The sequence below is a fragment of the Heterodontus francisci genome, chromosome 12, assembly GCF_036365525.1.
Source record: "Heterodontus francisci isolate sHetFra1 chromosome 12, sHetFra1.hap1, whole genome shotgun sequence".
NCBI lineage: Eukaryota > Metazoa > Chordata > Chondrichthyes > Heterodontiformes > Heterodontidae > Heterodontus > Heterodontus francisci.
Genome location: NC_090382.1, coordinates 39450999 through 39465986, shown reverse-complemented (window position 1 = coordinate 39465986; position 14988 = coordinate 39450999).

The window sequence follows — 14988 nt, the reverse complement described above, 5'->3', positions numbered from 1 at the left end:
GATAATGATAGACTTTAAGAGGACATAGGCTGGTGGAATGGACTGACATATATCAGATGAAATTTAATGCAGAGAAGTTGTTTTTTTTTCATTCATGGAATGTGAGTATCGCTGGCAAGGTCAGCATTTATTGCCCATCCCTAACTGCCCTTGAGAAGGTGTTGGTGAGCCACCTTCTTGAACTGCTGCAGTCCATGTGGTGCAGGTACACTCACAGTGCTGTTAGGAAGGGAGTTCCAGGATTTTGATCCAGCAACAGTGAAGGAACGACAATATAGTTCAAGTCAGGATGGTGTGAGACTTGAAGGGGAATTTGCAGGTGGCGATGTTTCTATGCATCTGCTGCCCTTGTCCTTTTAGCTGGTAGAGGTCACAGGTTTGGATTGTGTTGTTGAAGGGCCCTTGGCAAATTGCAGCAGTGGATTTTGTAGATAGTACACACTGCTGCCACTGTGCCCACTGGTGGTGGGCTGTGAATGCTGAAGGTGGTGGATGCAGTGCCAATCTAGTGGGCTACTTTGTCCTGGATGGTGTTGAGCTTCTTAAGTGTTGTTGGAGCTACACTCATCCATTGTACTCCTCACTTATGCCTTGTAGATGGTGGACATGTTTTGGGGAGTCATGAGGTGAGTTATTTGCTACAGAATTCCCAGCATCTGACCTGCTGTTGTCACCACAGTATTTATATGGCTGGTTCAATGGTAAATCTAGAATGTTGATGGTGGAAGATTCAGAGATAGCAAGGGGAGATGGTTAGAATCTCGTTTGTTGGAGATGCCTGGCACTGTGTGGCATGAATGTTATTTGCCAATTATTAGCACAAGCCTGAATGTTGTCCAGGTCTTTCTGCAGGCGGACACAGATTGCTTCAGTATCTGAGGAGTTGTGAATGGTATTGACACTGTGCAATCATCAGCGAATATCTCCACTTCTGGTATTATGTTGGAGGGAAGGTCATTGATGAAGCAGTTGAAGGTAGTTGGACCTAGGATACTACCCTGAGGAACTCCTGCAGTGATGTTCTGGGCTGAAATGATTGGCCTCCAACAACCATAACCATCTTTCTTTGTTCTGGGTATGGAGAGTTCCACCCCTAATCCCTCTTGATTTCAATTTTGCTCGGGCTCCTTGATGCCAAACACGGTCAAATGCTGCCTTAATGTCAAGGGCAGTTACTCTCACCTCACCTCTGCAATTGAGCTGTTTTGTCCATGTTTGAACCAAGGCTGTAATGAGGTCTGTAGCCGAGTGGCCCTGGCGGAGCCGAAATTGAGCACCGATGAGCAGTTTATTACTGAGTAAGCCCTGCTTGCTAGCACTGTCGATTACACCATCCATCACTTTTCTCATGATTGAGATTAGACTGCTGGGATGCTAATTGGTTAGATCGGATTTGTCCTGCTTTTCATCTATAAGATATAGCTGGGCAATTTTCCACATTGTTAGGTAGATGCCAGTGTTGTAGCTGTTCCGGGATAGCTTGGCTAGGGGTACAGCTAGTTCTGGAGTACAAGTCTTCAGTATTACAGTTGGGATGTTGTCGGAGCCCGTAGCCTTTGCTGTATCCAGTGCCTTCAGCCATTTGTTGATATCACATGGAGTGAATTGAATTGGCTGAAGACCTCAGGAGGAAGACGGGATCCACTCAGCTCTCCTGGCTGAAAATGGCTGCATATGTTTTAGTTTGTCTTTTGCTGGGCTGTGCCATCATTGAGGATGCGGATGTTTGTGGTGCCTCCTCCTTTCATTAATTATTTAATTGTCCACCACAATTCATGGCTGGATAGAGTCATAGAGTTATACAGCACAGAAACAGGCCATTCAGCCCATCGTGTCCATGCCAGCCATCAAGCACCTATCTATTCTAATCCCATTTTCCAGCTCTTGGCCTGTAGCCTTGTGACAGGACTGCAGAGCTTTGATCTATTGGTTGTGGGATCACTTAGCTCTGTGTATAGCATGTTGCTTCTCATAGAGTCATAGTCATTCAGCAGAGAAACAGGCCCTTTGGCCCATCGTGTCTGTGCCGGCCATCAAGCACCTACATATTCTCAGCCCATTTCCAGCACCTGGTCCGTAGCCTTGTATGCTATGGTGTTTCAAGTGCTCATCTAAATACTTCTTAAATGTTGCGATGGTTCCTGCCTTTACCACCTCTTCAGGCAGTGCATTCTAGATTCCAAACACCCACTGGGTGAAAACATTTTTCCTCAAATCCCCTCTAAACCTTCTGCCCCTTACCTTAAATCTATGCCCCTTGGTTATTGATCCCTCTGCTAAGGGAAAAAAGTTTCTTCCTTTCTAATCTATCAATGCTCCTCATAATTTTGTATACCTCAATCATGTCCCCCCTCAGCCTTCTCTTCTCTAAGGAAAACAACCCTGGCCTTTCCAGTCTTCTGCTGTCTAGCATGCATGTAGTCCTGTGTTGTAGCTTCACCAGTGTGAAGTGATCCATTTCGGTAGGAAGAATGAGGACTGAATACAAAACAAAGGGTCCAATTGTAAAGGAGGTGCAGGAGACTGGGGGTATATGTGCACAAATTATTTAAGGTAGCAGGGAAGGTTGAGAAAATGGTTAAAAGGCATATGGAATCCTGGGCTTTATAAATAGATGCATAGAGTACAAAAGCAAGGAAGTTATGATGAAACTTTATAAAATACTGGTTCGGCCTCAGCTGAAGTATTGTGTTCAATTCTGGGCACCACACTCTAGGAAGGATATGAAGGCTTTAGAGCAGGTGCAGAAAAGATTTGCAAGAGTGGTTTCAAGGATGAGGGACTTTAATTACATAGATAGATTGGAGAAGCTGGGGTTGTTCTCCTTAGAGAAGGGAAGATTGAGAGAAGATTTGATAGAGATGTTTAAAATCATGAGCTGTCTAGACAGAGTAGATAGAGAGAAACTGTTCCCATTGGTGGAAGGGTGGAGAAGCAGAGGACACCGATTTACGATGATTGGCAAAAGAACTAACAGTGGCATGAGGAAAACTTTTTTACTCACCTGGTGGTTAGAATCTGGAATGCACTGCTTGAGAGTGTGGTGAGGCAAATTCATTTGTGGGTTTCAACAGGGAATTGGATAAGAGCCTGAAAAGAATAAATTTGCAGGATTTCAGGGAAAGGTTGGGTGAGTGGAACTAGTTGAGTTTTCTTGCAGAGAGCCAGCACAGACACGATGGATCAAATGGCCACCTTCTGTGTTGTAGACATTCTATGATTCAGTGAACAGTTGAGCCAAGCTTTAGTGTCTCAGCCTGACTATACTGGACTTCATTACAATGAAAAGTTGTAGGCTATCATTTGCATATTCACTGTTAAATGTAATTGTTTTAATGAAAGATTGCAGCATGAACCCAGCAAATTGAGGTACTACTCTGCAATGATGTGTCTCATTTCTCCCTTGAGAAATAAAATTTTCCATTTACACAGGACATCAAAATTAATATTTTGATATCTTGATTAAGTTTGACATAATAAATTGCTGCCATCCTAATGTCCTGTATATTGTGCACTTGTAAACCTGGAAAATATACTGCACAATATCATCATATGAAAGCTTAATGTGTAGCAATTTCATCAGTCTGCTATTTTAACAGATAACTTGTTTATTTTAAACAGTTCAATGCATCCATAAGATAATGGCCAGAGGAATTTGATGTAAGTGAGTTAGGATTCATACCACAATATGGCACAACTTAACTTCCAAGCTTCCAAGTGTGTGTCTATTAGAACAATGCAGTCTTCAAAACTATTGTTTGGTTCTTCAAAGAACAATACTGTCAGCCTTGGCTCCGTGGTAAAGCTCTTGCCTCTGAGACCAGAAGGTCATGAATTCAAGCTCCACTCCAGTGACTTAAGTATGTAATCTAGGCTGACACTTCATTGCAGTACTCACTGAGTGAGTGCTGCATTGTTGGAGGTGCAGTCCTTTCATTGAGATGTTAAACCAAGATCCTAACTGCCCCCTGTGGTGTACCTAAAAGATTCCAAGCCACTATACAAAAAGAGCAAGGGAGTTCTATGCAGTGTCCTGGCCAACATTCATCCCTTGCCTAATATCACTGTCAAACAGATTATCTAATCATGTATCTCAATATTCTTTGTGGAACCTTTCTGTGTGAAGATTGGTTGTCACATTACAACAGTGACACTTCAAAAGTACTTCATTGGTTATGAAGCATTTTCCAGTAAATCCTGAAAACATGAAAAGTACTAGACAAATGCAGGGTCTTTATTAAAGCTGCTTCTACTTAACATCAACATAACATAACTCTCAACAATGCACCTCAGCCCTAATTCAAGATCATTAAGTTATATACCTCATTGCTACTTGTGGGGGTCATTCTGCATACATTGGCTGCTACTTTCACCTACATTGCAACAGTGACTACAATTGAAAAGTAATTCATTGGATGTAAACAGCTTTGGACATTCTGACGGTGAAAAAGATACCATATAAATGCAAATTCTTCCTTGCATACAAAGGCCATGTTTATTCTCAACAAAAATAAGCCAATTTTGGAAGACAACTGCACAATTTTCATACCTTAACAAAATCAGAATTGGCGGCAGTAGGTTAAACAAATTACAATAATTATACAATGACTAACCATTACTTCTCTTGTTATGGATACTATTTTATAGTTCTTCTGAAAACAGCCTTTTATTCTGAGGAATAGAATATGCAATGCCTAGAAACAAATAAATGGTGGCTTGTGACTTGATCACTTGGATTCTTCATAAGTTTGGAAAATGTTTGCTCATGTCCTCAAAATTAGGAAGGTTAGAGTAGAAAAGAAGATCAGGTGGAGCGTCTTAACTCAAACGATATGAGTCAATATTAATAGCCATTAAAATGGACCATATAAATGGATTCAAAAGGAGCATAGAAATTGAGGCATTTAGTGAGAAAATGAATAGGGTTGATTTATTTGATCTAGTTTCCTTTTCCTTTACCTAGGAATTTTTATGGGTGCCAAATGCCAAATTTCTTTCTTATTCGTTCGGAGTGAAAACAGTCTTGGTGAAAATGACAAATCTGCCTCAACATTTTCAATGTAGTGATTTTCCAACAACTTAAAAGGTGACATTTTCATTGCAAAACTTTTAAATAAAGTTCAGACTGTTTTTCTCTTCAATGAGAATTACCTTCTCTGCAGTTATCCATTCAAATAAATCAGTTCATATTTGTTCAAGTGCTAGGGCAATTGGAGCTTTTAAGACTGAGATCAAGAGATTTTTCTTGGATACGGCTATCAGGGATAGGAGAGCAAAGGCAGGTAAATGGCATTGAAGGACAGAATAGCCATGATCTAGGAAACCTCTTGCTGATTACCACCTACTGCCCTCTCTCAATTGATGAATCAGGACTTATCTGAGAGTCGGAGAGGCGGCAGACCTGTGTGGAAGCTGACCGGAGCAGGAGGCATAAATCGGGCATGAGGCTCGAGGCCTACACTTAAACAAAAAACAAAGAACAAAGAACAGTACAACACAGGAACAGGCCATTCGGCCCTCCAAGCCTGCGTTGATCTTGATGCCTGCATAAACTAAAACCTTCTGCACTTCCGGGGTCCGTATCCCTCTATTCCCACCCTATTCATGGATTTGTCAAGATGCCTCTTAAATGTCTCTATGGTACCTGCTTCCACCACCTCCCCCGGCAACAAGTTCCAGGAACTCACCACCCTCTGTGTAAAGAACTTGCCTCGCACATTCCCCTCTAAACTTTGCCCCTCTCACTTTAAACCTATGTCCTTTAGTAACTGACTCTTACACCCTGGGAAAAAGCTTCTGACTATCCACTCTGTCCATGCCGCTCTGTTAATTAAGGATGACATTAGTACATTAGAGAGAGGTGACCTTAGTTCTAAAAATGAAGATGTAGAATCAGTTTGGGTAGAGATAAGAAAAAGTAAAGGTAGGAAGTCACTTGTGGGAGTAGTTTATAGGCCCCCTAACAGTAACTACACTGTAGGACAGAGTATACAGGAAGAAATAATGGGGGTTTGTGAGAAAGGTACAGTGATAATCATGAGTGATTTTAATCTACATATAGATTGGATGAATTAGATTGGCAAAGGTAGCCTGGATGATGAGTTCATAGAGTGTTTTCTAGGCAGTTTCTTAGAGCATCAAGTTCTATAGCCAACCAGAGAGCAAGTTATTCTAGATCTGGTAATGTGTAATGAGACAGGATTAAATAATGACTTCATAGTATAGGCACCCCTCGGTAGCAGTGATCACAAGATGATTGAATTTCACATTCAGTTTGAGGGTGAGAAAAGTGGATCTAAGACTAGTGTTTTAAACTTAAGTAAGGGTAATTATGAGGATTTGAAGACAGAGCTGTCTGAAGTAAACTGGGAAATTAGGTGAAGGGATAGGTCAGTAGAGATGCAGTCACAGATATTTAAAGAAATATTTCATAACACTCAGCAACGATACATTCCAGTGAGAAAGAAAGATTACAGGGGAAGGACACACCATCCGTGGCTAGCTAAGAAAGTTAAAGATAGTATCAAATTGAAAGAAAAAGTGTACAATTCAGCAAAGAGTAATGGCTAGTCAAAAGATTGGACAGAATATAGAAAAACAGCAATGAATGACTAAAAGAATAATGAGAGAGAAATTAGAGTATGAGAGAAAGCTAGCTAGAGATATAGAAACGGAGAATAAGAGTTTCTAAAGGCATTGAAAAAGGAAAAGGGTAAGTAAAGTGAGCGTTGGTCCTCCAAAAAGTGAGTCTGGGGAGTTAATAATGGAAAATAAGGAAATAGTGGATGAATTGAACAGATTTTTTGCATCTGTCTTCACCGTAGAAGATAGAAATAACATCCCAGAAATAATTGTGGTTCAAAAATTGAAAGGGGGGGGAGGTACTTAAAACAATTACCATGACCAGGGAAAGGGTAGTGAGAAAATTATTAGAACCAAAAGCTGACAAGTCCCCAGGTCCTGATGAACTTCATCCTAGGGTCTTAAAAGAAGTGGCTGCTGAGATAGTAGAAGCATTGGTTTTAATTTTCCAAAATTCCCTAGATTCTGGAAAGGTCCCATCAGATTGGAAAATAGTGAATGTAACTCCACTTTTCAAGAAAGGAGGAAGGCAGAAAGCAGGAAACTACAGGCCAGCTAGTTTAACATCTGTCATAGGGAAAATGATGGAATCTATTATTAAGGAGGTTATAGCAGATCATTTAGAAAATCACAATGTAATCAGGCAGAGTCAACATGGTTTTGTGAAAGGGAAATCATGTTTGACTAATTTATTAGAGTTCTTTGAGGAAGTAACACGCAACGTGGATAAAGGGGAACCTGTATTGTTTTGTACTTGGATTTCCAGAAGGCATTTGACAAGGTGCCGCATCAAAGGTTACTTAACAAAATAAGAGCCCATGGTGTAGGGGGTAACATATTAACATGGATAGAGGATTGGTTAGCTAACAGGAAACAGAGAGTAGGCATAAATGGGTCATTTTCAGATTGGCAAGCTGTAACTAGTGGAGTGCCACAGGGATTAGTGCTGGGGCTTCAACTATTTACAATCTATATCAATGACTTGGTCTACTCCTGCTCATATTTCTTGTATTCCTGTGTTCTTTTGAAGGGACAGAATGTATGGTTGCTAAATTTGCTGATGACCAAAAGATAGGTAAGGAGAGTAATTTGTGAAGAGGGCATAAGGAGTCTGCAAAGGAATATAGATAGGTTAACTGAGTGAACAAAGATTTGGCAGATGGAGTATAATATGGGTAAACGTGAACTTGTCCATTTTGGCCGGAAGAATAGAAATGCAATATATTATTTAAATGGAGAGAACTCTTGCATTGCAAAACTCTGAGATGCAGAAGGATCAAAATGCAAGAAGTTAGTATGCAGGTACAGCAAGTGATTAAGAAGGCAAATGCAATGTTGTTGTTTATTGCTACAGTTGTACAGGGCACTGGTGAGACCACATCTAGAGTATTGTGTACAGTTTTGCAGTTCAGAGAAGGTTCACTCAACTGTTTCTTGGGATGAGAGGAATATCTTAGGATGAAAGGTTAGACAGGTTGGGTCTGTATTCATTGGAGTTTAGAAGGATGAGAGCTGATCTTATAGAAACATATAAGATTTTGAAGGGACTTGTCAGGGTGGATGTTGAAAGGATATTTCCCCTTGTGGGAGAGACTAAAAGTAGGGGACACAGTTTAAAACTAAGGGCTCTACCATTTAAGACAGAGATGAAGAGAATTTTTTTCTCTAAGAGGGTCGTGAGTCTGTGGAACTCTCTTCCCCGGAGAGCAGTAGAGGCAGGGTCATTGAATGTTTTTAAGGCAGAGGTAGACAGATTCTTGACAAACAAGGGAGTCAAGTGTATCGGAGGTAGGCAGGAAAGTGGAGCTGAGTTCACAGGCAGATCAGCCATGATCTTACAGAATGGCAGACTAGGCTTGAGGGGCCGAATGGTCTGCGCCTGCTCCTAGTTCGTATGTTCATATGACTCCTTCATGTTGAATAGAACTTGGAAGAATCATTGATGGTAGCAAGGGCACAGAATGTACTCTGGGTATGGGAATTCAGTGTCCATTACCAACAGTGGCTCAGTAACACTACTACTGACCAAGCTGGCCAAGTCCTGAAGGACGTATCTGCCAGGTTGGGCTTGCGGCAGATGGTGAGGGAACAAAAATCGAGAGAAAGACGTACTTGACCTCATTCTCATCAATCTACCTGTCAGATATACAGCGGCATCTGTCGATGATAATATTAGTACACAGACAAATTCCTATTTTCACATTGATGACACCCTCCATTGTTGTGTCGCATGACACAGGATAGATTCAGAAGCTCCATGAGGTGCTGGGAGCTTTCAGCAGCAGCAGAATTGTATTCCACCACAATCTGTAACCTCATGGCTCAGCATATCCCTCACTCTAACATTACCATTAAGCTAGGGGACCAACCCTGGTGCAATGTGAAGTGTAGAAGACTAGGCCAGGAGCAGCACCAGGCATTCCTAAAAGCTACAACACAGGTCAACACATGTTAAACAGTGGAAGCAGCATGCTCCAAATAGAGTTAAGTGATCCCACAACCAATGGATCACATCAATGCCATACACTCCTGTCGTAAATGTTAACAGAATATGCTAAACAACTAATGGGAAGAGGATGATTCATCTTAGCCTCCTCCTAAGGCCCCTATCATCACAAATGCCAGACTTCAGCCAATTCGTTTCACTCTATGTGATATCAAGAAAGGGCTGAGCACACGGAATACATCAAAGACTATGGACCCTGGCCGTCATGTTTAGTTTAGTTTAGTTTAGAGATATAGCACTGAAACAGGCCCTTCGGCCCACCGTGTCTGTGCCGACCATCAACCACCCATTTATACTAATCCTACACTAATTCCATATTTCTACCACATCCCCACCTGTCCCTATATTTCCCTACCACCTACCTATACTAGGGGCAATTTATAATGGCCAATTAACCTATCAACCTGCAAGTCTTTGGCATGTGGGAGGAAACCAGAGCACCCGGAGGAAACCCACGCAGACACAGGGAGAACTTGCAAACTCCACACAGGCAGTACCCAGAATTGAACCCGGGTCACTGGAGCTGTGAGGCTGCGGTGCTAACCACTACGCCACTGTGCCGAAAACTTTGCTCTGGAACTTGCCATGCCCCTAGCCAAGCTGTTCCAGTACATCTACAACACTGGCATCTACCTAACAATGTGGAAAATTGTCCATGTATGTCCTGTCTATAAAGAGCAGGACAAATTTAACCGGGCCAATTACCACTTCATCGGTCTATTCTGGATCAACAGCAAAGTGATGGAAGGTGTCATCGACAGTGCTATCAAGCAGCGCTTATACACCAATAACCTGCTTACCGATACTCAGTTTGGGTTCCGCCAGGGCCACTCAGCTCCTGACATTATTATAACCTTGGTCCAAACATGGACAAAAGAGCTGAACTCAAGGGGAGGTGACAGTGGCTGCCTTTGACATCAAGGCAGCATTTGATCAAGTATGGCGTCAAAGAGTCTGAGTAAAACCGAAGTTAAATTTTGAATCAGGGGGAATGCGCTCCACTGACTGGAGTCATACCTAGCACAAAGGAAGATGGTTGTGGTTATTGGGGAGCCAATCATTACAGTCCCAGGACATTGCTGCAGGAATTCCTCAGTGCAGTGTCCTAGGCCCAATCATCTTCAGCTGCTTCATCAGTGTCCTTCCCTCCAACATAAGGTCAGAAGTGGGGATGTTCGCTGATGATTGCGCAATGTTCTGTTCCATTCACAACTCCTCAGATACCGAAGCAGTCCATGTCCATATGCAACAAGATCTGGACGACATTCAGCAGTCTTGGGCTGCAGAGTGGCAAATAACATTCATGCCACACGAGTGCCAGGCAATGATCATCTCCAACATGAGAAAATCTAATCATCTCCCCTGACGTTCAACGGCATTACCATCTCTGAATCCCCCACCATCAACATCCTGGGGGTTACCATTGAGCAGAAACTTAACTGGACCAACCACATAAATACTGTGGCCACATGTGCAAGCCAGATTCTGAGTATTCTGCAGCAAGTGACTCACCTCTTATCTCCTCAAAGTCTCCTCAACTCAACTGGCTCCTCAAAGCCTGTCCGTCATCTACAAGGCAGCAGTCAGGAGTGTGATGGAATAGTTTAGTTTAGAGATACAGCACTGAAACAGGCCCTTCGGCCCACCGAGTCTGTGCCAATCATCAACCACCCATTTATACTAATGCTACACTAATCCCATATTCCTACCACATCCCCACCTGTCCCTATATTTCCCTACCACCTACCTACACTAGGGGCAATTGCTAATGGCCAATTTACCTATCAACCTGCAAGTCTTTGGCATGTGGGAGGAAACCGGAGCACCCGGAGGAAACCCACGCAAACACAGGGAGAACTTGCAAACTCCACACAGGCAGTACCCAGAATTGAACCCAGGTCACTGGAGCTGTGAGGCTGCGGTGCTAACCACTGCGCCACTGTGTCGCGTGGCTGGATGAGAGTAGCTCCAACAGAACTCAAGAAATCGACACCATCCATAACAAAGCAGCCTGCTTGATTGGCACCACATCCACCACCTTAAACATTTACTCCCTCCACCACCGGCACACTGTGGTGTAGTGTGTACCATCTACAAGATGTACTGCTGGAACTCAAGGCTCCTTCGACAGCACCTTCCAAACATGCAACCTCTTCCATCGAGAAGAACAAGGACAGTGGGCATGTGGAAACACTGCCAACTGCAGGTTCCCCTCCAAGTCACACACCACCCTAACTTGGAAATATATCATCATTCCTTTATTATCACTGAGCCAAATCCTGGAACTCCCTCCCTAACAAAACTGTGGGTGTACCTATATCACATGAACTCAGCAGTTCAAGAAGGCAGCTCACCACTACCTTCTCAAGGGCAATTAGGAATGGACAAAAAAATGCTGGCCTTGACAGCAATACCCACATCCCATGAACAAATAAAAAATAATTGAATGGCAGAGTAGGCTTGAAGGGCAAAATCACCTCTTCCAGTTGCTAATGCTTCTATCAAGCTGAGTACCATCTTAACATACATTCTCATAGCTGTTTAATCACACTCCACTTCATCACACATCCTATATGTTATCTCAAGTAGGAAGTCTACCATAACATGCAACATTTAACTTAGACATCTATTTTGCATTGCCATATATGATTCAGTCTTACACCCACACACATTCACAAAGTTACCTCACGAGAGAGGATTTGCCGTTGCTTCAGTGCACACATAAGTTATCACAAGATTATGACATGATATACAATACAGAATTAAATCATCCTCCCTATGCACATTTACACGCAGCAATGTCTGAAGAAACATTGCATTGTCGGCATGGAAATTAATATGTTGCTATCCTTAACAGAGAGACAGCGCATAATTTGAACATCCTACTTATAGGGGAATTATATAGTGCACTGATTCAGCACACTGGTTCTCAGCTCCAGGACATGGAACCAAGTGGTCCAGTTTAATAGGATAAAAGATTTTTCTCTGATAGGAGCAATTATTTTCCTCCAAGGCTAATTTGTTACAAGCCCATTAGTATCTACACCTGGAGCCCAGTTAGAATGAATGTTGGCACAGTTGTACTCTGTATAGTCAAACAATTACAATACTCAATTAACTCATCACTTAACTGAACCAAGTGGTCCTTCTGGTCATAGAATCATAGAAAGTTTACGGCACAGAAAGGGGCCATTTGGCCCATCGTGTCTGTACCAGCCGATAAAAAGTCACCCAGCCGCATCTCACTTTCCAGATTTGGTCCGTATCCCTGCAGGTTACGGCACTTCAGGTGCACATCCAGACACCTTTTAAATGAGATGAGATTTTCTGCCTCTACCACCCTTTCAGGCAGTGTGTCGCAGAACCCCACCACCCTCTGGGTGACAGAGTTTTTCCTCATCTCCCCTCTAATCCTTTTACTAATCATTTTAAATCTATGTCCCCTAGTCACTGACCTCCCTGCTAAGGTAAGTAGGCCCTTTCCATCCACTCTATCCAGGCCCCTCACAATTTTGTACATCTCAAGCAAATCTCCCCTCAGCCTCCTCTGTTCCGAGGAGAACAACCCCAGCCTATCCAACCTTTCCTTACTGCTGCAATTTTCCAGTCCTAGCAACATCCAGAGTGAAATTATTGCCTGTTTTAGTATAAAATCAAAAGATAAGCTAACTGTTTAGTTCATAAGGAATAGTGTGATCAAACAATAGAAATCAGTGTTTGCTACCTATTTGTGTAGTGACAGATTATATGAAGAGCTCTTTTAATAATGCTTTCCAGTTCAACTACAGCAAAATAGTTGATCTCAAGATCTGTATACATTTTGCAAAGTACATTATGATTTTCATGTTAGGTTTGCAACCTGAAATGTCAAATAGTGAAACATTTCTTTAATATCAGAGTTTTTACATTACTGTTTGGTTGTTTCATTGGTGAAACTTTGGATTTAATCAATAACATTGAGGGTGGCATAGTGGTTAGCACCGCAACCTCACAGCTCCAGCGACCTGGGTTTGGTTCTGGGTACTGCCTGTGCAGACTGTAAGTTCTCCCTGTGACCGTGTGGGTTTCCACTGGGTTCTCTGGTTTCTTCCCACAGCCAAAGACTTGCAGGTTGATTGGGAAATTGGCCATTGTAAATTGCCCCTTTTTTTTTGTTGCCCCTAGCGTAGGTAGGAGAATGGTGGGGATGTGGTAGGGAATATGGGATTAATGTAGGATTAGTATGTGTGGGTGGTTGTTGTTCAGCACAGACTTGAAGGGCCTGTTTCAGTGCTGTATCTCTCTATGAAATAATTCCTTATTGAGTGACAATTTTGCGACTGCTTATTAAATGATTCCAATGTTTCTCCTGGTTTCGTTGTTCAATATGATTTTGACCACCATAACATTAGACTGAAATTATCGAAGATCTGCCTCATTATAATTCTTCTTTTCCTGTGGGTGCCATGTGATATATACTTCAGGTGATGTAATAGTAAATTTACACCATAAAAATTAGATTTTTTTTTGTATCTCTATTTCAAAGTGGTTTTCCCCAATGACTCCCTTGGTAAATCCTTTGCCTAGTGTGGAACTAATTGTCCCAAATCAGCAATATCCCAGATTGAATTTCTAATCAGTGTTGGGTTTGATGATTTCAGCTGGGGCTGTGATTGGGTTGCTAAAACTGATCTCATCCTTCCTAGGTTAAGGAGTGGAAAGTTAGCCATTGTGCCTTCTCACGAATCATACAGCACATAAGGAGGTCTTTGGAAGAGCTATCCAATTAGTCACACCCCTCTGCTTTTTCCCATAGCCCTGTACATTTTTCCTTATATATATTTCTATTTTGGAAGTTACTGTTGAATCTGTTTCCATCATCCTTTCAGGCAGTGCATTTGCAATCACTGCTTTAAAAAAAATCCCTCAATTTTCCCCCTGTTGTGTGATTGCCTTTAGGATCTTAGTATGCTAATGAGCAAAGTGCCAAGGCATGGTCATGTGACTCGGAGCCAGATTCACTCTGTAACTGTAACATCAAGAGGCAAGACCTGCAAATAAATAGTTCTGAACTGTATATACCTGTTAGCTGTTAATAAAATTGTTTTGCGATCTTCAATCAACTGAACTCCACACATTTCATTTATGTTGCATCAGACAACATAAAAAGCCTCTCATTAAATGGTGACAGCTGTGGTAAGAAGACAGAAGCCAAGATTGAAAACCACAGGAAAGCAGCTTTAAAAACTATCTGCAGCTAAAAGTGAGAAAGTTAAAAGAAACACTGGCCCAGACAGTGTAAAGAAGAAATAAAAACTCATCTCCAGCTGTAGAAGACAGAGCTAAATGACAGGCTGCAAATCAACCATTGTGAGCAGATGAGTCAGTGTGCTGTCAGTACAGAAAACCCAGTTTAAACAAAAGAGAAGCCTTGAAGTCCTTAAAAGATTGATTTTTTTGTCTCTCAAAGGCTTCCTGGGAGAGTAAAAAATAAAGAAGACCCAATTCCTCCCCTAGATTGATCAGGTCCACGCCATTGCAGGAGGCGCCTGCAAAAAACAGCAAAAAACATGGGAATCCTCCATTCACACAGCTCACAGCTGAAGCTATAAATAGAAACCATTAAATCACTCCAGCATGAAGAGCTTATATTCAGTCAGCCAAAGTTTGAAAATAAACTCATAAAACCACTCAACCATGAATACTTGCCTATTAAATGGCTGCATAAACAAACTCTAAAAAAAAACACTTGAAATGGCTATTGCACAGCAGTGTAAACAGACAGACTGGAGTGCTGGAAGCTAGATAAACAGACAAGCTGCTCCTGTCAATCAAACCAGGCAGTCTACTGAACAGAGAATTCTTTAAATGGAAGCAGTACAGAGTCACAGAACCAGTTCATAAAGCAGATTTAAAGCAAA